Here is a 27581-nt window from a genome sequence, read left to right on the forward strand (position 1 = left end):
CTTTCTTCTCCTGGTTGCCAGACTCGTGTCTGCAAATGTTGGGCGTTAGTCGCGTAGGCGTGCTGATGGTCCGATTCGTCATGTCTTACCAGTCTGCAGAAATTGTCATGGTGCCAAAAAGGAGTTACGGGGTAGTGGCGTGCTGGAGGGTGGTCGTGAACTGGTGAACTGGAAGTGGCAGTTGTGTTGCTGGTGGTGGGTAGAGGATCAGTTGGTGGGGGGGGGGGGGGGGGGGCACGGTCCTTGAAGGGGTTGAAGAGATTCAAGACGTCATTCTGTGGGCTAGGGTGGCTTATGGCGGAGAGATCATGGCAGTTGTCAGGGATGTCAATCCGTTCCGGGAGGCTCTCATCAGAATGGGCGGAGTCGAGGGATAGGTGTCGTCATGAGGGGGGAGGGTTGGAGTGGGCGTCGGGCTGAATCGGCAGTGGGTAGAGCGTCATCCTCTCCCATTGCCAAGGTTATGTCGTGGGCATTGCTACATTGTGATCCGTAGAGTTTGAGTTGGTTGATGTGGAACCAACCAGTCTTACCGTTAGGGTACACTATTTTGTAAATGGAGGGGCTTACTTTGTCTGCAATGAAGTAGGGACCTGCAAATTTAGGGGATAGGAAGGAACTGGGGTTGTAAACCGAGATCATAACTTGCCGGCCGACTGTGTATTCTATGGGGTGAACCATTTTGTCGAAGCTGGCAACCTACTGGGGGAGGTCAGGTCCGGGGTGGCGCCGCTGACGCTCGGCCTTCGGGACCCCTCCCTCCACCATGTATACTCCTTCCGCCATCAGGTTTTCATCCGCCTGACCCGGGAGGAGGTCACGGAGAGAGGTTTTGTGGTCTCCCACCAAGGGGAGGACCACAGGGTGTTCTGGTCAGCGGATGGTATGTGGTGCCCATGCCTGCAGAGGGCTGGGGCATCTCTGCCGCAACTGCCCCACCCTTACGGCCGACAATACCACCTCCACAGCGGCCGTGGCTGGTACTGCCCCCTCTCCTCCTCCTCGACTACCCAGAAGCCGGCCCCCGATAACACCACGGCTACTGGAACAGCGGAAAACAAAAAAGAAGACAAAGCGCACAGCGGCACGGTGGTTAGACCGGGTCATCCAAGACCTAGGCCCGGTCATGGCTGCTGTCCCCACGATTGTCCAGACCAGCTCAGCGTCCGCAGCCTCGTCTCAGGGCACCGCCTCCCTGGATAGCAAGAAGCTTTTTCCCAGAGTGGGGGAATTAATTACTAGGGGTCACGAGTTCAAGGTGAGACGGGAAAAGTATAAGGGAGATGTGCGTGGAAAGTTCTTTAAGCAGAGGGTGGTGGGTGCCTGGAACACATTGCCGGCGGAGGTGGGAGAGGTGGCACGATAGCGTCATTTAAGATGTATCTAGACAGGTACATGAATGGACAGGGAGCAGAGGGATACAGATCCTTAGAAAATAGGTGACAGTTTTAGATAGAGGATAGGGCAGCACGGGAGCATTGTGGATAGCACAATTGCTTCACAGCTCCAGGGTCCCAGGTTTGATTCCAGCTTGGGTCACTGTCTGTGTGGAGTCTGCACATCCTCCCCGTGTGTGCGTGGGTTTCCTCCGGGTGCTTCGGTTTCCTCCCACAGTCCAAAGATGTGCAGGTTAGGTGGATTGGCCATGATAAATTGCCCTTAGTGTCCAAAATTGCCCTTAGTGTTGGGTGGGGTTACTGGGTTATGGGGATAAGGTGGAGGTGTTGACCTTAGGTAGGGTGCTCTTTCCAAGAGCCGGTGCAGACTTGATGGGCCGAATGGCCTCCTTCTGCACTGCAAACTCTATGATATCTATGATATCTGGATCGGCACAGGCTTGGAGGACCAAATGGACTGTTCCTGTGCTGTAATTTTTCTTTGTTCTTTGTTCTTGGTTCTTGCTTCCTTACTGTTTCTCTCATTCTCCTCCTCCTTCTCTATTGACTGACTGCGGACAATCTCCCATCAGGGGACATAGCCTCAAAATAAGGGGAAGTAGATTTAGGACTGAGTTTAGGAGGAACTTCTTCACCCAAAGGGTTGTGAATCTATGGAATTCCTTGCCCAGTGAAGCAGTTGAGGTTCCTTCATTACATGTTTTTAAGGTAAAGATAGATAGTTTTTTGAAGAATGAAGGGATTAAGGGTTATGATGTTCGGGCCGGAAAGTGGAGCTGAGTCCACAAAAGATCAGCCATGATCTAATTGAATGGCGGAGCAGGCTCGAGGGGCCAGATGGCCTACTCCTGCTCCTAGTTCTTATGTTCTTATGTTCTAAGTCTATCCTATTTCCTGGACCTGACTCTTTTGCACAAAAATTCGACCAAAAGGGCCATCCTTTCCTCTTTAATTACTTTCTCAATACATCCTCCCATATGGGGCACTGCTCTGACTTATCGACTACTGTAACCTCGGGTTGCAGATTCATCATCTTCTCTAACAATTGCCCTGCCATCTCTGTGTCTTTTGGACTAATATACTGGTTGTGTGGCCATTTGGTCAATTGAAGAAACAGCTTGTGGTTCACATAGAAATAAAGAAATCAACATTTCTACACGTTCTCCCCGTGTCTGCGTGGGTTTCCTCCGGGTGCAGACATGCAAAACATGCAAATGAGAAACAATACTTTTCACTGTATACTAATACATGTAACACTAATAAATCAAATCAAGACAAATCATGCGCTGACTGCACACTTCTGAAATTCGGTTATTTGGTCGATATGAAACTTACTCTTGTGATTCGTATTTCTTTTCTCCAATTTAGGGGCTGGTTTAGCTCACTGAGCTAAAATCGCAGGCTTTTAAAGCAGACCAAGCAGGCCAGCAGCACGGTTCGATTCCCGTACCAGCCTCCCCGGACAGGCGCCGGAATGTGGCGACTAGGGGCTTTTCACAGTAACTTCATTGAAGCCTACTCGTGACAATAAACGATTTTCATTTCATTTAATTCAAAGTTGTGGACTCTCTCTCAGAGTAACAAAGTCACTTCTAATCGAGATCCTGTCAGAGTTGCCAATAAATATAGTACATAGAACATACAGTGCAGAAGGAGGCCATTTGGCCCATCGAGTCTGCACCAGCCCACTTAAGCCCTCACTTCCACCCTATCCCCGTAACCCAATAACCCCTCCCAAATCTTTTTGATCACTAAGGGCAATTTAGCATGGTCAATCCACCTAACTTGCACGTCTTTGGACTGTGGACTGAAACTGGAGCACCCAGAGGAAACCCATGCAGACATGGGGAGAACGTGCAGAAATGTTGCCTTCTATATTTCTGTGTGAACCACAAGCTGTTTCTTATATTAGACCAAACACACTTGTTTTATATGCAATGATTCACTCAGCTACACACTAAACTATACCTAATAACTAAGATGACCTTTACTTAACTTCGGGGTTACCAGCTCTGCGCGGGTGATAAGGCCTTTATCTGTGTCCACGCGGCTCCGTTGGAAGTCTTCAGGTTCATCTCGGCTGGGCTCGTCCTTCAGGTAGCGATCGTGGGTCCTTGAACTTTGCTAGTTGATATGCTGCAGTTGGTCGCAGAAAAGCCGGTCCAAAGCAGGTCAATCCCTAGTGCTCAGGGCTTCTTATCCTTCTTCTGTTTCGCACCTTTATGGGCGGTCCTATCTCAAGCTCCAGTGGATCAATTGGGTTTCGATCACACTCATAGATCCTGGCCAATTAGGGGGTGGATACCTCGGTAGCTGGGTGGGTCCCAGCTATCATTGTCCTTGGCACGCAGGCCTTTCCAACTAAGGAAGTGGCGCCGGTTCGACTGCTACTGTTGTAGCTCCTTAATTCAAACTCTATTGTCCTGGGGGAAATGGTGATTGACTTGTAATGGGTGCAAGTTTCCGTCAAGTCTGGCTTCTTTGCACAGTACACAGAGGCTGTGTACTTGTCTGTGTCCAAGTTGACCACAATTCCCATGGTCCTTTGCAGGTGCCCATTTTAGATGGCTACACTACCTACCCTCTATCTCCCCATATCCCTCAATCCCGTCTACCCACCTTCTCTCCATATCCATCAATCCCGCCTACCATCCCCCATATTCCTCACTCCCACCTATCCACCGACTCCCCATATCCATCAATCCCACTTACCCACCTTCTTCCCATATGCCTCACTCCCACCTAACCACCTTCTCCCCAAATCCCTCACTCCCACCTACCCCCTACTCCCCAGATACCTCAATCCCACTTATCCATCTTCTCCCCATTTGGCTCACTCCCACCTATCCACCTTCTACCCATATTGCTTGCTCCGACCATATCCATCAATCCCACCTACCCACGGGACTTCCGGTAGTGACCATGGAGTGAACGGTCGCACATTTGGCAGCTCCCACTCATGGTGGTCTTTGTGTGGCTTTTAAGCTGGATTGTTGCAGGAAAGTGTGTAGAAGCAAGAACAGACGAAAGGGATCCCCAGTTTATGGAGCTGCGGCCCAGAAGCCATCGGAAAAGAACGAACCAGGTGGCGGTGGCACGTGAGGAGCGGACAAAGCGAGTGGAGATGGCAGACGAACAGGGTCGGACCCCATCAGCTCAGTGGTCGATGGACCAGTTGGTGAGCTTCTTAAATGAGAAGTTCACCCAACAATGGAAGGAGTGTGCCGAGGACCTGGCCCGGGCAGTGGACTCAATCAAGGCGGTGGTTGACCGCGTGGAGTCGAACCTGGCGGCCCAGGGTCAGGCAATCCAGAGGTTGGGGGAGCTGGCGGGGGAGCATGAAGACCAGTCCACCTCGATGGCAGCAGAGAGTGGGATGCTGCGTGACCAGAAGAGGTTGCTGGAGAAAGTGGCGGACCTGGAAAATCATTCTCGGAGGCAGAACATTCGGATCGTGGATCGGCCAGAGGGAATCGAAGGATCAGATGCTGGTGGGTTTGAACGATCGCTGGAGGTGGATTGGCCCCCAGGGCACTGATGCGCAATCCCCGGGGGGTGAGCCGCCGAGGGTGATGGTGGTGCGATTACATCGGTTCCTGGACAAGTAACGCATTATGAGGTGGGCCAGTCAGACGAGGCGATGCACTCGGGAGGATGCCGAGATCCGGGTGTATCAAGACTTGGGGGCAGAGCTCGCAAAAAGGAGGGCGAGCTTTAATAAGGTCAAGTGGGCCCTGTACACAAAAGGCATAACTACTGTACCTGGCCAGGCTATGGGTGACCTATGGGGGTGGGAGTTGTACTTTGGCTCGTCGAAGGAGGCAGCGGATTTCATGAAGGAGAATAGACTGACAGGAGAAGGAGGATCTTGAACTTTGACTGAGGAGAACTGAACTATGTTTTGTAAAACTTTATTTCTCTCTTGTTTGGACTTATTTGGGGGTTTTGCTTGTGCCTTGCCAGGTTTTGTTTTACGGTTGGGTTTGGGGTTAGGCTGGTATATAGTAATTTGTAAAGGGAGGAGGGGTGGGCTTTTGTGCTGGGACCTTGGGAGGGATTGTTTGTTTGTTTTTTGATTCTTGCCTTTGTTTCGAGTGTTTGCACTAAGAGCGGGAGGGAGGGGAACCAGTGGGGGGTAAGATGCCGAGCGCCATAGGCTGGGTACCAGGCTAGCTGCGAGGGCTATCACGGAAGCAAAGTGAAGGGTGAGCTGAAGACTGATGTGGAGGGGGGGTTGGTGATGGGAGGAGGGGTTGGGTAGGGGGGGACGAGACTGCTGATGGGCAGGGGACTTTCAAAGTGGAGGAGGAGAAGGGTTGATGAGGTGGTTGCCAGAGGAGGTGCGGGACATGGGCCGAAGATTGGCGTAGGAGAGGTTATGGTTGATTGGCGGGGAGAGGGGTGGGGGCGGGGTTCCCCCTGACCAGGCTGGTCACATGGAACATTCAGGGACTGAATAGGCCAGTCAAAATGGGCCGTGTGTTTGCGTACTTGAGGCAACTGAAGGCGGATATGGCCATGTAGCAGGAGGCGCATCTGAAGGTGGGGGATCAGATTAGGTTGAGGAAGGGATGGGCAAGTGTTTCATTCGGAATTAGACTTTAAACCGAGGGGGGTGGCAATCCTGGTCAATAAACGGGTGGCGTTCAAGGTGGGGAATATAGAAGCGGGCCCGGGGAGTAGATATGTTATGGTTCGTGGGAAACTGGAGAGAATGGCCATTGTATTGGTAAATATATATGCTCCAAACTGGGATTATGTTGAGTTTGTCAGGCGGGTGCTGGGGAAGATCCAGACCTGGATTCATATCGACTAATTATGGGGGGAGATTTCAACACGGTCCTGGATCGGTCGAGTTCGAGGTCTGTAAAAGTATGAGCTATGGTAAAGGAGCTGCGGGGGTTTATGGAGCGCATGGGGAGGGTGGATCCGTGGAGATTTGGGAGGTCAAGGAGTCAGGAGTTTTCATTCTACTTCCATGTGCACAAGGTGTATTCCAGGATAGACTTCTTTGTGTTGGAGAAAATGCTGCTGGCTGAGGTGGTAGATGCTGAATAGACATAGAATATACGGTGCAGAAGGAGGCCATTTGGCCCATCGAGTCTGCACCGACCCACTTAAGTCCTCACTTCCATGCTATCCCCATAACCCAATAACCCCTCCTAACCTTTTTTGGACACTAAGGGCAATTTAGTATGGCCAATCCACCTAACCTGCACATCTTTGACTGTGGGAGGAAATGGGAAACCCACGCAGACACGGGGAGAACGTGCAGACTCCGCACAGACAGTGACCAAGCCGGGAATCGAACCAGGGATCCTGGCGCCGTGAAGAAATTTTACAAATGGACAGGAGGTATGCGGAATCACCGGATGACAGGCGTCTGAAGAAGCGTCAGAGACTGCAGCTGGAATTTGGGCTCCTGTCCACAGGTAAGGCGGAGGGGGAGCTGAGGAGGGTAAAAGGGGCGGTGTGTGAATATGAGGGAAAAGCCAGCAGGATGCTGGCGCACCAGCTGAGGAAACAGAAGGCGGCAAGATAGATTGGGAAAGTAAAAGATACAGGGGGGAAGTTGATTGTGGACCCGGCAGGGGTGAATTATATGTTTCGGGAGTTTTACAGTAGATTGTACAAATCGCAACCCCCAGACGGGGAGGAGAGTATAAAGCGATTCCTGGGGGGGGGCGGGGGCTGGAGTTCCCGAGGATAGATGAGGAGTTGGTGGAGGGTTTGGGAGCGCCAATTGGGCTTGGGGAGGTTATAGAAGGGTTGAGGGGGGGTGATGCAATCGGGTAAGGTCCCGGGATGGATGCCCGGTTGAGTTCTATAAAAAGTTCTCGGGTTGCTCCTGGTAAAGGCTTTTAATGAGTCCAAGGAGCTGGGAGGCTCCCCACAACGCTATCGCAGGCATCTATCTCCCTTATTTTGAAGCGGGATAAGTATCTGGAGAGTTGTGGGTCGTATAGGCCGATCTCCCTGTTGAATGTAGATGCTAAATTGCTGGCAAAGATCTTGGCCACACGCATAGAAGATTGTGTCCCGGGGGTAATAGGGGAGGACAAGACGGGATTTGTGAAGGGACGACACCTAACATTCAATATTAGACGGCTCTTAAATATGATAATGATGCCTGTGGAGGGGTGCGAGGGCGAGGTGGTGGTGGCCATGGATGCAGAGAAGGCTTTTGTTCGGGTGGAGTGGAGGTACCTGTGGGATGTCCTGGGAAGGTTCGGGCTCGGACAGGGATTTGTGGATTGGGTCCATTTGCATTATCAGGCACCAGAGGCATATCTAAGGACCAACCGGGTCCGGTCGGAGTATTTTAGGCTGTGCAGGGGACAAGCCAGGGATGCCCACTCTCCCCATTACTGTTTGCCCTGGCCATAGAGCCTTTGGCAATGGTGCTGAGGGCATTGAACATTTGGCAGGGGGATAGTGAGAAGGGGGGTGGAGAATAGGATCTCACTCTATGCGGACAATTTGCTTCTGTATATAACAGACCCATTGGGGGTATTGCAGGAATTATAGGAATATTTGAGGAATTTGGCCAGTTCTCAGGCTACAAACTAAACATGAGCAAGAGCGAGGTCTTCGCGATCCAGGCAAGGGGCAGGAGAAGAGACTGGGGGAGATGCCGTTCAAAATGGTGGGAAGGCATCTGGGAATTCAGGTGGCAAGGGACTGGGATCAGCTTCATAAACTAAATTTGGGCAGGGTGATTGAGCAAATGAAAGCGGACTTCCGCAGGTTGGATGTGCTCCCGTTGTCATTGGCGGGGAGGGTACAGACTGTGAAAATGACAATCCTCCCGAGATTGCTGTTTGTGTTTCAGTGTCTCCCACTCTTTATCCCTAAGGCATTTTTTAGGAAAATGAACGCGGCGATCTTGGGTTTCATACGGGCTGGAAAAGCCCTGAAGGTGAAGAAGTTCCTTCTTGAGCGGGATCACGGGGACGGAGGCTTGGCTCTTCCGAACTTTATTAATTACGACTGGGCGGCTAATATTTCGATGGCTAGGAAGTGGGTAGTGGGGGAGGGGTCGGTGTGGGATCAGGTAGAGGCAGTATCGTGTAAGGGCACGAGTCTCTGCTAATGGCACCTCTGCCGTTCTCGCCAGCTCGGTATTCCACAAGCCCAGTTGCAGTGGCAGCCCTGAGAGTGTGGGGGCAATGGAGGCAAAACGAGACTGGAGGGGGTGTCGGTGTGATCACCGATCTGGACGGGGACTTTAGGAGACGGCAGCGGGCAGGGATTGAGAGATTTGGGGATCTCTTCATTGAGGAGCGTTTCCCGAGCCTGGAGGAGCTAGAGGAGGAGTTTGAGTTACCCAGTGGGAACGGATTTCGGTACCTGCTGTTACGGGACTTTGCCCGGAGACAGGTTCCAAGCTTCCCTCGCCTCCCACTAAGGGGGCTACAGGATAAGGTGATATCAAAAACAGAGGTTGGGGAGGGGAGGGTCTTGGAAATATATAAGGAACTGATGGGAAGGGGTCCCAATCGGAGAGGTGAAGAGGAAGTGGGAAGACGAGTTGGGGGGTTGGGGTAGCCTGAATGAGTAGTTTTTGGAGGAGGTGGAGGACAGGTGTGGGAGGTGTGGGGGAAGTCCGGCGAATCACATACATCTGTTCTGGGCGTGTCCGAAGCTGAGGGGATTTTGGCAGGGATTCTCAGATGTCATGTCAGATCCTGGAAGGGACGGTGACTCCGAGTCCAGAGGTGGCAATATTTGGAGTGTTGGAAGATCCGGGAGCCCAGGGTGGGAGAGAGGCCGATGTTTTGGCCTTTGCCTCCCTGGTGGCCCGGAGACGAATTCTGCTGGGATGGAGGATTCGGAGCCTCCAAAGTCAGGGGTGTGGGTCAGTGACATGGCAGAATTTCTCAGGCTAGAGAAGATTAAGTTCACCTAAAGATTGGTGGAGTTGCAGATAGCGAGGAGGACTGTCAGAGAATACAACAAAATATAGATAGATTGGAGAGTTGGGCAGAGAAATGGCAGATGGAGTTCAATCCAGGCAAATGCGAGGTGATGCATTTTGGAAGATCAAATTCAAGAGCGGACTATATGGTCAATGGAAGGGTCTTGGGGAAAATTGATTTGCAGAGAGATCTGGGAGTTCAGGTCCATTTTACCCTGAAGGTGGCAACGCAGGTTGATAGAGTGGTCAAGAAAGCATACAGCATGCTTGCCTTCATCGGATGGGGTATTGAGTACAAGAGTTGGCAGGTCATGTTACAGTTGTATAGGACTTTGGTTCGGCCACATTTGGTATACTGCGTGCAGTTCTGGTTGCCACATTACCAGAAGGATGTGGATGCTTTAGAGAGGGTGCAGAGGAGGTTCACCAGGACGTTGCCTGGTATGGAGGGTGCTACCTATGAAGAAAGGTTGAGTAGATTAGGTTTGTTTTCGTTGGAAAGACGGAGGGGACCTGATTGAGGTCTACAAAATTATGAGAGGTATGGACAGGGTGGACAGCAACAAGCTTTTCCCAAGAGTGGGGGCGTCAGTTACAAGGGGTCACGATTTCAAGGTGAGAGGGGTAAAGTTTAAGGGAGATGTGCGTGAAAATTTCTTTACGCAGAGGGTGGTGGGTGCCTGGAACGCTTTACCAGCGGAGGTGGTAGAGGCGGGCACGATAGCATCATTTAAGAAGCATCTAGACAGGTATATGAATGGGCGGGAACAGAGGGAAGTAGACCTTGGAAAATACGAGACAGGTTTAGATAAAAGATCTGGATCGGCGCAGGCTGGGAGGGCCGAAGGGCCTGTTCCTGTGCTGTAATTTTCTTTGTTGTTCTTTGTTCTAAAGGGGTTCAATACAGGGATTCACTCGGAGATAGCAGCCGTTCATCGACTTCTTCAAGGAAAACTGACCATCAGCAGAAGTGGGGGGGGGGGGGGGGATGGGTCGAGGTGGGGAGAGAAGGGGAGGCATGGAAGTGGAGAATAAGGGCAGGGAATCTAATATATGGGTAGTTAGGAGTTCGGGCAGAGGGAAGTTGGGTATGTTACTGTGGGGTTTTTGCACTTTTGCAGGATCTTTCTGTTATTTAGAATGTTAATATGTTAAATGTTTAAATTATAAATGCCTCAATAAAATGTTTCTAAAAGAAAAATCCCACCTACCCACCTTCTCTCCATATCCCTCACTCCCACCTCCCCACCTTCTCCACATATCCCTCACTCCCACCTCCCCACCTTCTCCACATATCCCTCACTCCCACCTCCCACCTTCTCCACATATCCCTCACTCCCACCTCCCCACCTTCTCTCCATATCCCTCACTTCCACGTCCCCACCTTCTCCACATATCCCTCACTCCCACCTCCCCACCTTCTCTCCATATCCCTCACTCCCACCTCCCCACCTTCTCCACATATCCCTCACTCCCACCTCCCTACCTTCTCCACATATCCCTCGCTCCCCACCTCCCCACCTTCTCTCCATATCCCTCACTCCCACCTCCCCACCTTCTCCTTATATCCCTCACTCCCACCTCCCCACCTTCTCCAAATATCCCTCACTCCCACCTCCCCACCTTCTCTCCATATCCCTCACTCCCACCTCCCCACCTTCTTCACATATCCCTCACTCCCACCTCCCTACCTTCTCCACATATCCCTCACTCCCACCTCCCCACCTTTTCCTCATATCTCGCACTCCCACGTACCCACCTTCTCCTTATATCCCTCGCTCCGACCTACCCACCTTCTCCACATATCCCTCACTCCCACGTACCCACCTTCTCCTTATATCCCTCACTCCCACCTCCCCACCTTTTCCTCATATCTCTCACTCCCACGTACCCACCTTCTCTCCATATCCCTCACTCCCACCTCCCCACCTTCTCCACATATCCCTCACTCCCACCTCCCCACCTTCTCCACATATCTCTCACTCCCACCTCCTCTCCATATCCCTCACTCCCACCTCCCCACCTTCTCCTTATATCCCTCACTCCCACCTCCCCACCTTCTCCACATATCTCTTACTCCCACCTCCTCTCCATATCCCTCACTCCCACCTCCCCACCTTCTCCTTATATCCCTCACTCCCACCTCCCCACCTTCTCCTTATATCCCTCACTCCCACCTCCCCACCTTCTCTCCATATCACTCACTCCCACCTCCCCACCTTCTCCTTATATCCCTCACTCCCACCTCCCCACCTTTTCCTCATATCTCTCACTCCCACGTACCCACCTTCTCCACATATCACTCACTCCCACCTCCCCACCTTCTCTCCATATCCCTCACTCCCACCTCCCCACCTTCTCCACATATCCCTCACTCCCACCTCCCCACCTTCTCTCCATATCCCTCACTCCCACCTCCCCACCTTCTCCACATATCCCTCACTCCCACCTCCCCACCTTCTCCTTATATCCCTCACTCCCACCTCCCCACCTTTTCCTCATATCTCTCACTCCCACGTACCCACCTTCTCCTTATATCCCTCGCTCCGACCTCCCCACCTTCTCCTTATATCCCTCGCTCCGACCTACCCACCTTCTCCACATATCCCTCACTCCCACCTCCCCACCTTCTCTCCATATCCCTCACTCCCACCTCCCCACCTTCTCCACATATCCCTCACTCCCACCTCCCCACCTTCTCCACATATCCCTCACTCCCACCTCCCCACCTTCTCCACATATCCCTCACTCCCACCTCCCCACCTTCTCCACATATCCCTCACTCCCACCTCCCCACCTTCTCCTTATATCCCTCGCTCCGACCTACCCACCTTCTCTCCATATCCCTCACTCCCACCTCCCCACCTTCTCCTTATATCCCTCACTCCCACCTCCCACCTTCTCCACATATCTCTCACTCCCACCTCCCCACCTTCTCCACATATCCCTCACTCCCACCTCCCCACCTTCTCCTTATATCCCTCGCTCCGACCTACCCACCTTCTCCTTATATCCCTCACTCCCACCTCCCCACCTTCTCCTTATATCCCTCGCTCCGACCTACCCACCTTACAGTTATAGAGTTACTCGGTATGTAATCAGTCTGCTGCCAGTTATTCACTGATCTCTCCTTCAGGTGGAGGATTTTGGTCAGTTGATCTCAGTATCATAGATAGATAGAACAGTACAGCACAGAACAGGCCCTTCGGCCCTCGATGTTGTGCCGAGCAATGATCACCCTACTTAAACCCACGTAACCCGTATACCCGTAACCCAACAATCCCCCCATTAACCTTACACTACGGGCAATTTAGCATGGCCAATCCACCTAACCCGCACATCTTTGGACTGTGGGAGGAAACCGGAGCACCCGGAGGAAACCCACGCACACACGGGGAGGACGTGCAGACTCAACACAGACAGTGACCCAGCCGGGAATCGAACCTGGGACCCTGGAGCTGTGAAGCATTGATGCTAACCACCATGCTACCGTGAGGCCCCGTATCATGTTCCTTACTGTGGAAATTCTCTCCCCCTCACATCTCCTCCTTGCTGTCCCTCCTTTCACTGTATCTCCTGCCGATTGAGATCAGACTGAACCTTGTTCCATCCTTTGCGTTAAGCATTCAGAGTCCACGTGTGGAGTTTGCTGAGTATCTGAAAGTTATTGACTCCGACCAGGAACTATAAATAACTCCCGAGACATTGAATTCTATTTAATTGATCTCTATCTGAACCAGTGTCCAGGGCTGACTCTTTTTTTTATTAAAACTACTTTCAAGAAGAGCTTCATAAAACCATTTAAATCAATAAAAATACATTCATAATGGACCCAATGTCATTATAAACTGATTTGTTTGTGCAGAGTCAATGTAATTTATTTAAGGAAGCCTTGAAGAACAGTTGATGTCAACAAACACTGAAAGGGGGAGACAGCTTTAAATTGGCTTCCCTTGATTTCCCAATGCAGACGTTGCGATTTACACCACATCCCCTCCGACAACAACACACTGCTTAGTCCAGCAGCACCCGGCCATCACTCACCCAGCAGCACCCAGTCACCCAGCAGCACCCCGCCATCACTCACCCAGCAGCACCCCGCCATCACTCACCCAGCAGCACCCCGCCATCACTCACCCAGCAGCACCCAGTCACCCAGCAGCACCCCGCCATCACTCACCCAGCAGCACCCCGCCATCACTCACCCAGCAGCACCCCGCCATCACTCACCCAGCAGCACCCCGCCATCACTCACCCAGCAGCACCCAGTCACCCAGCAGCACCCGGCCATCACTCACCCAGCAGCACCCAGCCATCACTCACCCAGCAGCACCCGACCATCATTCCCCCAGCAGCACCCAGTCACCCAGCAGCACCCAGCCATCACTCACCCAGCAGCACCCGGCCATCACTCACCCAGCAGCACCCCGCCATCACTCCCCAGCAGCACCCCGCCATCACTCCCCCAGCAGCACCCAGTCACCCAGCAGCACCCAGTCACCCAGCAGCACCCCGCCATCACTCCCCCAGCAGCACCCGGCCATCACTCCCCCAGCAGCACCCCGCCATCACTCACCCAGCAGCACCCCGCCATCACTAACCCAGCAGCACCCAGTCACCCAGCAGCACCCGGCCATCACTCACCCAGCAGCACCCAGTCACCCAGCAGCACCCCGCCACCCAGCAGCACCCGGCCATCACTCCCCCAGCAGCACCCAGTCACCCAGCAACACCCAGCAGCACCCCACCATCACTCACCCAGCAGCACCCAGTCACCCAGCAGCACCCGGCCATCACTCCCCCAGCAACACCCAGTCACCCAGCAGCACCCAGCCTCACTCACCCAGCAGCACCCAGTCACCCAGCAGCACCCGGACATCACTCACCCAGCAGCACCCAGTCACACAGCAGCACCCGGCCATCACTCCCCCAGCAGCACCCAGTCACCCAGCAACACCCAGCAGCACCCCGCCATCACTCACCCAGCAGCACCCCGCCATCACTCCCCCAGCAGCACCCAGTCACCCAGCAGCACCCCGCCACCCAGCAGCACCAGGCCATCACTCACCCAGCAGAACCCAGTCACCCAGCAGCACCCAGACATCACTCACCCAGCAGCACCCAGTCACACAGCAGCACCCGGCCATCACTCCCCCAGCAGCACCCAGTCACCCAGCAACACCCAGCAGCACCCCGCCATCACTCACCCAGCAGCACCCCGCCATCACTCCCCCAGCAGCACCCAGTCACCCAGCAGCACCCCCGCCACCCAGCAGCACCAGGCCATCACTCACCCAGCAGCACCCAGTCACCCAGCAGCACCCAGCAGCACCAGGCCATCACTCACCCAGCAGCACCCAGTCACCCAGCAGCACCCAGCAGCACCCAGTCACCCAGCAGCACCCTGCCATCACTCACCCAGCAGCACCCCGCCATCACTCACCCAGCAGCACCCAGTCACCCAGCAGCACCTCGCCATCACTCACGCAGCAGCACCCCGCCATCACTCACCCATCAGCACCCCGCCATCACTCACCCAGCAGCACCCCGCCACCCAGCAGCACCCTGCCACCCAGCAGCACCCCGCCATCACTCACCCAGCAGCACCCCGCCATCACTCTCCCAGCAGCACCCCGCCACCCAGCAGCACCCCGCCATCACTCACCCAGCAGCACCCCGCCACCCGCAGCACCCCGCCATCACTCACCCAGCAGCACCCCGCCATCACTCACCCAGCAGCACCCCGCCACCCAGCAGCACCCCGCCATCACTCACCCAGCAGCACCCCACCATCACTCACCCAGCAGCACCCCGCCATCCAGCAGCACCCCACCATCACTCTCCCAGCAGCACCCCGCCATCACTCTCCCAGCAGCACCCCGCCACCCAGCATCACCCCGCCATCACTCTCCCAGCAGCACCCCGCCATCACTCTCCCAGCAGCACCCCGCCATCACTCACCCAGCAGCACCCCGCCATCACTCACCCAGCAGCACCCCGCCATCACTCACCCAGCAGCACCCCGCCACCCAGCAGCACCCCACCATCACTCACCCAGCAGCACCCTGCCATCACTCACCCAGCAGCACCCTGCCATCACTCACCCAGCAGCACCCCGCCACCCCAGCAGCACCCCACCGCCCAGCAGCACCCCACCGCCCAGCAGCACCCCGCCACCCAGCAGCACCCCGCCATCACTCACCCAGCAGCACCCCACCATCACTCACCCAGCAGCACTCCGCCACCTAGCAGCACCCCGCCACCCAGCAGCACCCTGCCACCCCAGCAGCACCCCGCCATCACTCACCCAGCAGCACCCCGCCATCACTCTCCCAGCAGCACCCCGCCACCCAGCAGCACCCCGCCATCACTCACCCAGCAGCACCCCGCCACCCAGCAGCACCCCGCCATCACTCTCCCAGCAGCACCCCGCCATCACTCACCCAGCAGCACCCCGCCACCCAGCAGCACCCCACCATCACTCACCCAGCAGCACCCCGCCACCCAGCAGCACCCCGCCATCACTCTCCCAGCAGCACCCCGCCATCACTCTCCCAGCAGCACCCTGCCATCACTCACCCAGCAGCACCCCGCCATCACTCACCCAGCAGCACCCCGCCATCACTCACCCAGCAGCACCCCGCCACCCAGCAGCACGCCGCCATCACTCACCCAGCAGCACCCTGCCATCACTCACCCAGCAGCACCCTGCCATTACTCACCCAGCAGCACCCCGCCACCCAGCAGCACCCCACCACCCAGCAGCACCCCACCACCCAGCAGCACCCCACTGCCCAGCAGCACCCCGCCACCCAGCAGCACCCCGCAATCACTCACCCAGCAGCACCCCGCCATCACTCACCCAGCAGCACCCCGCCACCCAGCAGCACCCCGCCATCACTCACCCAGCAGCACCCTGCCATCACTCACCCAGCAGCACCCCACCACCCAGCAGCACCCCGCCACCCAGCAGCACCCCACCATCACTCACCCAGCAGCACCCCGCCACCCAGCAGCACCCCGCCACCCGCAGCACCCCGCCACCCAGCAGCACCCCGCCACCCAGCAGCACCCCACCATCACTCACCCAGCAGCACCCCGCCATCACTCACCCAGCAGCACCCCACCATCACTCACCCAGCAGCACCCCGCCACCCAGCAGCACCCTGCCACCCAGCAGCACCCCGCCACCCAGCAGCACCCCGCCATCACTCACCCAGCAGCACCCAGTCACCCAGCAGCACCCCGCCATCACTCACCCAGCAGAATTCCCAAACACACAGGAGCCATTCCCAACAGGCAGGTATTCCATTTTTCCATTTCACTCTCACACATTTTATTTATTATTTATTCATTTACGGGATGTAGGCATTGCTGGCCATCCCTAGTTGCCCAATGGAGCTGCCTTCCTGCAGTCCTTGAGGTGTAGGTACACCCACTGTGCTGTTAGGGAGGGCATTTCAGAAATTTTACCCTCGCACCGTGAAGGAACGGTGATATATCTGCTGTCCTTGCCATGTGTCCTTGGGAGTGAGGGGTCGTGGGTTTGGAAGGTGCTGATTAAGGAACCTTGGTGAGTTACTGCAGTGCACCTTGTAGTTGGTACACACGGCTGCCACTGTTAGTCAGTGCTGGATGGTTTGAATGTTTGTCGAAGAGGGAGTAATCAAGTGGCTGCTTTGTCCTTGTTGGTATCGAGCTTCTTGAGTGTTGTTGGAACTGCACTCCTCTAGGCAAGTAGAGACTAATCCGTTACACTCTTGTGGTTTGAAGATGATGGACAGCATGGGCTGCACGGTAGCATGGTGGTTAGCGTCAATGCTTCACAGCTCCAGGGTCCCAGGTTCGATTCCCGGCTGGGTCACTGTCTGTGCGGAGTCTGCACATCCTCGCCGTGTGTGCGTGGGTTTCCTCCGGGTGCTCCGGTTTCCTCCCACAGTCCAAAGATGTGCGGTTTAGGTGGATTGGCCATGCTAAATTGCCCGTAGTGTCCTAAAAAGTAAGGTTAAGGGGGGGGCTGTTGGGTTACGGGTATAGGGTGGATACGTGGGTTTGAGTAGGGTGATCATTGCTCGGCACAACATCGAGGGCCGAAGGGCCTGTTCTGTGCTGTACTGTTCTATGTTCTATGACAGGCTATGGGAGGTCAGGAGCTAAGTTACTCACTGTAGGATTCCCAGCCTTTGACTCTGGTAGCCACAATATTAATATGGTTAGTCCAGTTCAGCTCCTGATCAATGGTACCCCCCCAGGATGTTGTGGGGGATTCAGCGATGGTAATGCCATTGAATGTCAAGGGGTGATGGCCAGATCCTCTCTTGTAGGAGGTCATCATTGCCTGCCGCTAGTGTGGAAAGAATGTAACTTGCCACTTGTCGGCCCAAGCCTGGATACTGTCCAGGCCTTGCTACATTTGGACATGGACTGCTTCATTATCTGAGGAGTCATGAATAATGCTGAACATTGGGCAGTCATCTGCGTCCATTCCCACTTCTGACCTTATGATGGAAGGGAGGTCATTCATTTACCAATGATAACAGCCTCACACCCATCCTCTCGCTGCCTCATGTACCTCCAGCTATTCAGCTATGGCAGGCATATCATGCAAACGCAGTGGAGAGAATGAGACACACAATAGTAGGGAAGAGAGCAGAATTGGTGGGGAGAAGGTTATTTGTGTCTCCTGAACCCGAAGGATGAGCTGACTACCCAGCCCGTTGTGCTGGTTGTGACTGAACCTGTGCTATTCAGTGCTGTTCAGAACAATGAGGGTGATGAAATCTTCCTTCCTGAGAGCCATAGAATTCCTACAGTGCAGATGAAGGCCATTCAGCCCATTGAGTCTGCACTGACTCTTTGAAAGAGCATCTTTCCTAGGCCTATCTCCCCACCATAACCCCATAACACTGTAACATCATCTAATCTACATATTTTTGGACACTAAGGGACAATTTTGGAAACCCACCCATGGGGAGAAAGTGCAAACTCCATACAGACAGTGTGGAGTCTGGGAACACGGTGGCGTAGTGGATAGCACAATTGCTTCACAGCTCCAGGGTCCCAGGTTTGATTCCCGGCTTGGGTCACTGTCTGTGCGGAGTCTGCACGTTCTCCCCGTGTCTGCGTGGGTTTCCTCCGGGTGCTCCGGTTTCCTCCCACAGTCCAAAGATGTGCAGGTTAGGTGGATTGGCCATGCTAAATTGCCCTTAGTGTTGGGTGGGGTTACTGGGTTATGGGGATAGGGTGGAGGTGTGGGCTTGGGTAGGGTGCTCTTTCCAAGAGCCGGTGCAGACTTGATGGGCCGAATGGCCTCCTTCTGCACTGTAAATTCTATGAAATCTATGAAATGAAATGAAATGAAATGAAAATCGCTTATTGTCACGAGTAGGCTTCAATGAAGTTACTGTGAAAAGCCCCTAGTCGCCACATTCCGGCGCCTGTCCGGGGAGGCTGGTTACCCAAGGCCAGAATTCAACCCGGGTCTATGGTGCTGTGAGGCAGCAGTGTTAACCACTGTGCCACCGTGCCTCCCAATTACCTTGTACCGATGGTTACCACCCTTTAATGGGCTCTTCAATTGGGTTTTGGTGCACTAGGGAGATGGTCTTCAATGGGGAGTTAATGTACAATAGAGATTGTCATAATATACACCAGTATATCATGGTGCAGACACACACTTATTGACACACAGGAAGACCAATCAACACACACAACACCGCAGCCAATCACCAGTTAGAGCACACTCACTATAAAGACAGAGGGCATCAGTTTTCCCGCTCATTCGGGATGCAGCCTCTCAGAAGGACAGAGCTCACAGCTTGCAGCACAGATCTTTACCATGTGTTGAGTGCATAGACTGGTTAGGATAGGCATAGGTCTTTAGTTTAATCTAACATAGTGTCGACCCATAGTGAAAGTATGTTCAACAGTTTCTAGCTTAATAAAATAGTGCTGTACTATTTCAAGTGTTGGTAGCCTGTATGTGTTACTGCTGAGGTAAACGCAGTCTCCACGGATCCAGAGTACCCAACACATCAGAGATGGTGTTGATCGGGAAGTTAGTGTATTAGAGGGATGGTCTTCAGTCGGAAGTTAGAATACCAGAGAATTTGTCTTCAATGGAGAGTTAATGACCAGAGCAATGTTTTTCAAACTTTTTTTCCCGGGACCCACTTTTACCAACCGGCCGATCTTCGCGACCCACACCGCGTGACCTTCACAACCGACACCGGCCGATCTTCGCGACCCACACCGCGTGATCTTCACAACCGACACCGGCCGACCTTCGCGACCCATACCGCGTGACCTTCACAACCGACACCGGCCGATCTTCGCGACCCACACCGCGTGACCTTCACAACCAAAGCCAGCCGACCTTCGCGACCCACACCGCGTGACCTTCACAACCGACACCGGCCGACCTTCGCGACCCATACCGCGTGACCTTCACAACCGACACCGGCCGATCTTCGCGACCCACACCGCGTGACCTTCACAACCGACACCGGCCGACCTTCGCGACCCACACCGCGTGACCTTCACAACTGACACCGGCCGACCTTCGCGACCCATACCGCGTGACCTTCACAACCAAAGCCAGCCGACCTTCGCAACCCACACCGCGTGACCTTCAGAACCGACACTGGCCAACCTTCCCGACCCACACCGCGTGACCTTCATAACCAATGCCAGCCGACCTTCGCGACCCACACTGCGTGGCCTTTACAACTGACACCAGCCGACCTTCGCGACCCACACCGTGTGATCTTCACAACCGACGGCAGCAGACCTTCATGACCCACACCGTGTGACCTTCACAACCGACGGCACGTCGGTTTGGGGCCTCACGGTAGCATGGTGGTTAGCATCAATACTTCACAGCTCCAGGGTCCCAGGTTCGATTCCCGGCTGGGTCACTGTCTGTGTGGAGTCTGCACGTCCTCCCTGTGTGTGCGTGGGTTTCCTCCGGGTGCTCCGGTTTCCTCCCACAGTCCAAAGATGTGCGGGTTAGGTGGATTGGCCATGCTAAATTGCCCGTAGTGTAAGGTTAATGGGGGGGATTGTTGGGTTACGGGTATACGGGTTACGTGGGTTTAAGTAGGGTGAACATTGCTCGGCACAACATCGAGGGCCGAAGGGCCTGTTGTGTGCTGTACTGTTCTATCTATGGCAGCAGACCTTAGCGATCCACAGCGCATGACCTTTACAACCGACTTCGGCCAACCTTCGTGGCCCATACCATGTGACCTTCACAATCAATGCCGGCTGACCTTCGTGGCCCACACCTCGTGACGCTAACAACCAACGCCGGCCATCCTTCGTGGCTCACATGGGCTGACTTTCGTGACACACCATTATGTTTACCATTAATGCTACAGATGAGTCTGCTTGGTACTCATGATCTCAATTGCTTTGTCATTGAATATTACATTTCTGCTAAGGATTTCAGCTGACAATATAAACTCTTGCTGCATCCTTTGAAAAAAATAAAGACGTTTGTCTTCAAACTCGCCATGCTTAGTCTTCAAACGCCTTTGAAGTTTTGGGGGTTTGAAACTTTAATTTGTCAGTACTTTCCTGCATATAACACACATGGGCTTTGCATCCTGATTTGCATCAGAACAATTAATAAACCCATACCTCAAGAAATCATCTTTATACTGCTTTATTCCTGATTTCAGTTTCTTCTTAATTGTTTGTTCACCAGAAGCCCTGGAGCTCTGGATCCAGCTCACACCAGCACTGCTTTGTCCTGCAGATTCAGTAGTGAGATCCTGGCCTGTTTGTGTCTCTGGCTCTCTCGTCCTCATTACAAAATAATCCATCTTCAGTTCCTCACACAGTACCGTTGCTTGCCGGCAGCTACAAAATAGAGGAATCTCCCCTCTGTAATTTCCCACCCAAAGCACAGATGTACAGGATGCATGATGTCAGTGTACATGCTGGGCGTGTGACCTTCTCTCTGCCGCCTCTTCTGGCAGCAAGACTCTGTCGTTTTTATATTAAAGGGCGGTCGCAGCCGTCAGTTTCAGCTTAAAAGCGTCGCTTTTGTACTTTGAAACTTTATTTTCAATACCTGAAATTAGCCGACGCTGAAATCGTGAAGTGCGATTTGGCGGTGAATAGCTTCCGACGCCAAAATTGTGGCAGGCGCCGATTTGATGCCAAATCGCGATTCTCCATCACTTCGAAAACGTAATCGATGCATTTCACCCAGCACGTACAGTAGGCACCATTTGCATATCATGTAAGGAACTAGATCATGCATATCCCTGGAAGGAACTAGATCATGAAGTCAGCGTGACTAAGGGGAAGAGTAGGCAGGAAGCAGATGATGACTGGTGAAGGGACTGGTGATCTGAGGTGCATTTGTTTTAATGCAAGAAGTGTAGTAGGTCAGGCAGGTGAACTTAGGGCTTGGATTAGTACCTGGGAGTATGATGTCATTGCTATTACTGAGACTTGGTTGAGGGAAGGGCATGATTGCCAACTAAATATCCCAGGATATCGATGCTTCAGGCGGGATAGAGAGGGAGGTCAAAGGGGTGGAGGAGTTGCATTACTGGTCAGAGAGGATATCACAGCTTTGCTGAAGGAGGACTCGAGCAGTGAGGCAATATGGGCAGAGGTCAGAAATAGGAAGGGTGCGGTAACAATGTTGGGGCTGTACTACAGACCTCCCAACAGCGAGCGTGAGATAGAGGTACAAATATGTAAACAGATTATGGAAAGATGTAGGAGCAACAGGGTGGTGGTGATAGGAGATTTTAATTTTCCCAACATTGACTGGGATACACTTCTTGTTAGAGGTCAAGATGGAGCAGAATTTGTAAGGAGCATCTAGAGGTTTTCTAGAGTCGTATGTAAATAGTCCAACTTCGGAAGGGGCCATGCTGGACCTGGTGTTGGGGAATGAGCCCGGCCAGGTGGTTGAAGTTTCAGTCAGGGATTACTTTGGGAATAGTGATCACAATTCCGTAAGTTTTAGAATACTCATGGACAAAGATGAGAGTGGTCCGAAAGGAAGAGTGCTAAATTGGGGGAAGGCCAACTGTATCAAAATTCGGCAGGAGCTAGGGAATGTAGTTTGGGAGAAGCTGTTTGAAGGTCAATCCACATTTGATATGTGGGAGGCTTTTAAAGAGAGGTTGATTAGAATGCAGGACAGACATGTCCCTGTGAAAATGAGGGATAGAAATGGCAAGATTAGGGAACCATGGATGACAGGTGAAATTGCGAGACTAGCTAAGAGGAAAAAGGAGGCATACATAAGGTCTAGGCGACTGAAGACAGACGAAGCTTTGGAAGAATATCGGGAATGTAGGACCAATCTGAAACGAGGAATCAAGAGGGCTAAAAGAGGTCATGAGATATCTTTAGCAAACACGGTTAAGGAAAATCCCCAAACCTTTTATTCATATATAAGGAGCAAGAGGGTAACTAGAGAAAGGGTTGGCCTACTCAAGGACAAAGAAGGAAAGTTATGCGTGGAGTCAGAGAAAATGGGTGAGATTCTTAACGAGTATTTTGCATCAGTATTCACCGAGGAGAGGCACATGACGGATGTTGAGGTTAGGGATAGATGTTTGATTACTCTAGGTCAAGTCGGCATAAGGAGGGAGGATGTGTTGGGTATTCTAAAAGGCATTAAGGTGGACAAGTCCCCAGGTCCGGATGGGATCTCTCCCAGGTTACTGAGGGAAATGGAGAGGAAATAGCTGGGGCCTTAACAGATAGCTTTGCAGCATCCTTGAACACGGGTGAGGTACCGGAGAACTGGAGAATTGCTAATGTTCTCCCTTTGTTTAGGAAGGGTAGCGGGGATAATCCAGGTAATTATAGACCGGTGAGCCTGACGTCAGTGGTAGGAAAGCTGCTGGAGAAGATACTGAGGGATAGGATCTATTCCCATTTGGAAGAAAATGGGCTTATCAATGATAGGCAGCATGGTTTTGTGCAGGGAAGTTCATGTATTACCAACTTAATAGAATTCTTTGAGGCAGTGACAAAGTTGATTGATGAGGGAAGGGCTGTAGATGTCATATACATGGACTTCAGTAAGGAATTTGATAAGGTTCCCCATAGTAGGCTCATGGAGAAAGTGAAGTCTCATGGGGTCCAGGGTGTACTAGCTAGATGGATAAAGAACTGGCTGGGCAACAGGAGACAGAGAGTAGTAGTGGAAGGGAGTTTCTCAAAATGGAAAACTGTGACCAGTGGTGTTCCACAGGGATCCGTGCGAGGACCACTGTTGTTTGTGATATACATAAATGAACTGGAGGAAGGTATTGGTGGTCTGATTAGCAAGTTTGCAGATGACACTAAAATTGGTGGAGTAGCAGATAGTGAAGGGAATACAGCAGAATATAGATAGATTGGAGAGTTGGGCAGAGAAATGGCAGATGGAGTTCAATCCGGGCAAATGCATTTTGGAAGATCCAATTCAAGAGTAAACTATACGGTAAATGAAAAAGCCCTGGGGAAAGTTGATGTGCAGAGAGATCTGGGTGTTCAGGTCCATTGTACCCTGAAGGTGGCAACGCAGGTCGATAGAGTGGTCAAGAAGGCATACAGCATGCTTGCCTTCATCGGACGGGCTATTGAGTACAAGAGTAGGCAGGTCATGTTACAGTTGTGTAAGACTTTGGTTCGGCCACATTTGGGATACTGTGTACAGTTCTGGTCGCCACATTACCAAAAGGATGTGGCTGCTTTGGAGAGGGTGCAGAGGAGGTTCACCAGGATGTTGCCTGGTATGGAGGGCGCTAGCTATGAAGAGAGGTTGAGTAGATTAGGATTATTTTCATTAGAAAGACGGAGGTTGAGGGGGGACCTCATTGAGGTCTACAAAATCATGAGAGGTATAGACAGGGTGGATAGCAAGAAGCTTTTTCCCAGAGTGGGGGACTCAATTACTTAGTTCAAGGTGAGAGGGGAAAATTTTAAGGGAGATATGCGGGAAAAGTACTTTACGCAGAGGGTGGTGGGTGCGTGGAACACATTGCCAGCGGAGGTGGTAGAGGCGGGCACAATAGCGTAATTTAAGATATGTCTAGACAGATACATGAATGGGCAGGGAGCAGAGGGATACAAATCCTTAGAAAATAGGCGGCAGTTTTAGATAAAAGATCTGGATCAGCGCAGCTTGGAGGGCCGAATGGCCTGTTCCTGTGCTGTAATTTTTCTTTGTTCTTTGTATTACTGGGCCCGACTCAGTATTCACCAAGGCCTCCGTGATTCTCTGCCTCCAATGGGCCAATATCCCGACGGCATAGTCCACTTGTGCTTTTAAAAATCGTGAAACTGGCATGGTGGCTGCTGAGGGAGACAGGAGGGCGATGGAAGGTGTTCAACATCGCCTTAGTTTACTGATAGTTGTGCCGCTGGCTGGGGGGCTTCTGCCAGGGCTGGGGGAGTAGTGGAGGGGTGGGGGCCAGGAGGTGGACTGTGGGGTCAGGATGGACGGACACGGAGCACCATTGCCACAGCCAGCAAGGCAGCCCTGCATGTGGGCACACCGCTAACAGCCCACTTTGAACCTGGTTGCCTGGGTGCCCTCTGACCCCAGACGACCCATCGGCTGTGTGGGCCCACTGCAGCACAACCAGTGCCATCTTTATGGCTGGGATGTATGTATTTCGGGAGTGTAATGTGTATGTGCGGCGCAGCTTGTTAGCCTCCCGAGTGTCGATCATGGACCCGGCGAGTCCTCACCATTTTTCTGTGGAATCGAGTGTGTTCCACATGGCACCGGTGCTGGCCCCTTAAAGTCCATGGATTCTCCGTTGGGGTCAGCACTTAGTCTCAGAAACGGAATCTCGCCCCTGATTTTCCCAAGTTTACGACGTTTTACTCTTGAAAATTAAAGCAATTTCAGTTGAACATGTGCATCCTTACATGGACACACAAACTTTGTTTTAAATATATTCCCATTTCTTTAGAAATTTAAACAAGTGTTGAAAAAGTACAATCTTGCATTTACTTTACAAACTAAGGCAGGATTCTCCGTTGGCTGACGCCGAAATAGGGAAACGGGATTGGGCAGAGAATAGCCTCCGACGCCAAAATCGCAGTAGGCGCCAGTATGACGCCAAATTACACTTCTCTGGCACCATGAAAACGGCGTAAATGCGACGTGCGCCACACGGCATATAAATGCCGTTTCCATATCATTAGCGGGCCTGTCCCGGTATTCTCCGGGGCCTCCCGATTTCCCGCATCCAGTGTGCCGAGTTTCCGATGGCGCGGTTCACTTGTGGTTTTAAAACTCATGAACCTGGGTGGTGGCTACTGAGAGAGATAGAGAAGAGGTAGGACATGGAGTGGAGCGACTGTGGGCTGCAGGACCGAGGGAGCGGAGGAACAGGACAGGCAGCCGGGGTGACCCACCCACGGGTCTGGGGAGGTCCCCGGCTCCGACGACCATTACGGCGGCCATCTCGCTGACCACCCACCTCTGCCCCTGGCTCTACACAGTGACACCGGCCATATGGGTACAAGGCTGAGTGGGTCGCCAAGCATTGTGGCGGCCTGCTGCATCCTCCACAACATCACGCAGCAAAGGGACGATGTGCTGGATGAGGAGGATGAGAAGGAAGGGTCGGCCTCGTCCGACGAAGATGATGCGGGGGAGGGGGACAATGAGCAGGACATGAGACCCAGACAGACAGGGGAGGCCACACAATGTTATCGCCAGGGTTAACGTGCACGGGACGCTCTGATCACCTCCAGGTTCACCGACTGGGGAGGGGGGGGGATATTGCTGGCCAGGGGCACGGACACCACATCCCAAACCCACACCCCCTCACCCCTCACATCCCATCCCACAAACAGCCCGCTTGCACCCCCCTCCGTTGTACATACCCGCAGCACCACGAGGTGGGGGCCCTGGGTTGGCAGTGACACCGGGTCTGGACCATGGGATGGAGGATGATGACAACCTGCTCTGTGATAAGTTCTGGTGCTCCGCATCGTATGACAACGTCTGACTCATGCCCATGGTTGCACCATCCGCCTGGGTGATCCCTGCATGCGAGCTGGCCAGTCCATCTCAGGATCGTACTGACTGACTGACACTGGAGTGAAAATGAAGCTTTGAGGGACTTGCCTTGTTACATCCTTTTGTCACTTCCATCTATCTCAGTATTCTGCATTTCATAAATATATAATTCTCTGTTCGTCTTCAAATGAATCATTGGTAGCTGGGCTGTATTTGAATTGTTACTACGTGATATTCCAGGGTCAGTTATCATTCGGTTTCATGTCTTCAGATGGCTGCACATCCTGTGTGATTATTATGCAAGGTTTCTACTGCTTCATGCTGAAAATCCTGCTCCAGCGAATCTCAATCAAGAGGGAAGGACTCACTTGAACAAAGCTGACCCTGTGTGGTGATGATGGCCTGGAATGGTTCCAGTTTTATAGATTGTTCTGAGTCAAAAGGAGCTTAACAATCAAAAGTGCCTGGGGTGGTAATGGTGAGGAAACCGAGATATATGAATTTCCCAAAGGACCTGTTAAATTTAACAGTCAGACTGTTTGTGAATTTGTTGACTTTGGGTCCTGGCTGGTAGCCAGTAAATGTCAGTTGACGATGAGGATTATGGACAAAGATCAGGGTGTAAGATTAAACATGGTTGCTCTTACGAAGAGGCAGCCACAACATCATGAACCGAATGGCCTGCTTCTGTATTCTAAGTTTCTATAATCCCTTCAAGGCCCGACCCTTCTCTCTCGCTGGAATCTCCTCCAGCCGAACAAACCTTTGAGGACACTGCATTTGTCCAATTCTGACCTCTTGTTTAGCTTCCATTTTAATTACTCCACCATTAGTCACCATGCAGACGCCCCAAGCTCCCTGCGTCTCCACTTCTCCCCGTTTAAGATTCTTTGACCAAACTTTTGCTCACCAATGTTTCGATGAATACTCAGCTTTGCGATGTTTTACTCTGCTAATGGAGCTACAGAAATCTTCATTTTCCAATGTTCATGGTTCTAAAGCCCAAGCATTCTTCTGTCTAATCACTGCTTCTGGATTTACTCTGCTTTCTGTTTCCCTCGGAGCATCACAAGCCTTGTTCCCTCACCTGGATTCTCAATAAACCAGAAACTCTGATCATTATGGTGTAGCCATCTGGGATGGCCACTTACAAAGGAAACATGGACACTTGCAAAGGCTCAAGGGAAATATGGCCAATACAGGATTCAGGCAAACTCAGAGCCTAAATGTATATTTGCTAACAGAGAACCAGACAGTATCGAAACCC

Source organism: Scyliorhinus canicula, chromosome 4 (genome assembly GCF_902713615.1).
Source record: "Scyliorhinus canicula chromosome 4, sScyCan1.1, whole genome shotgun sequence".
Lineage (NCBI taxonomy): Eukaryota > Metazoa > Chordata > Chondrichthyes > Carcharhiniformes > Scyliorhinidae > Scyliorhinus > Scyliorhinus canicula.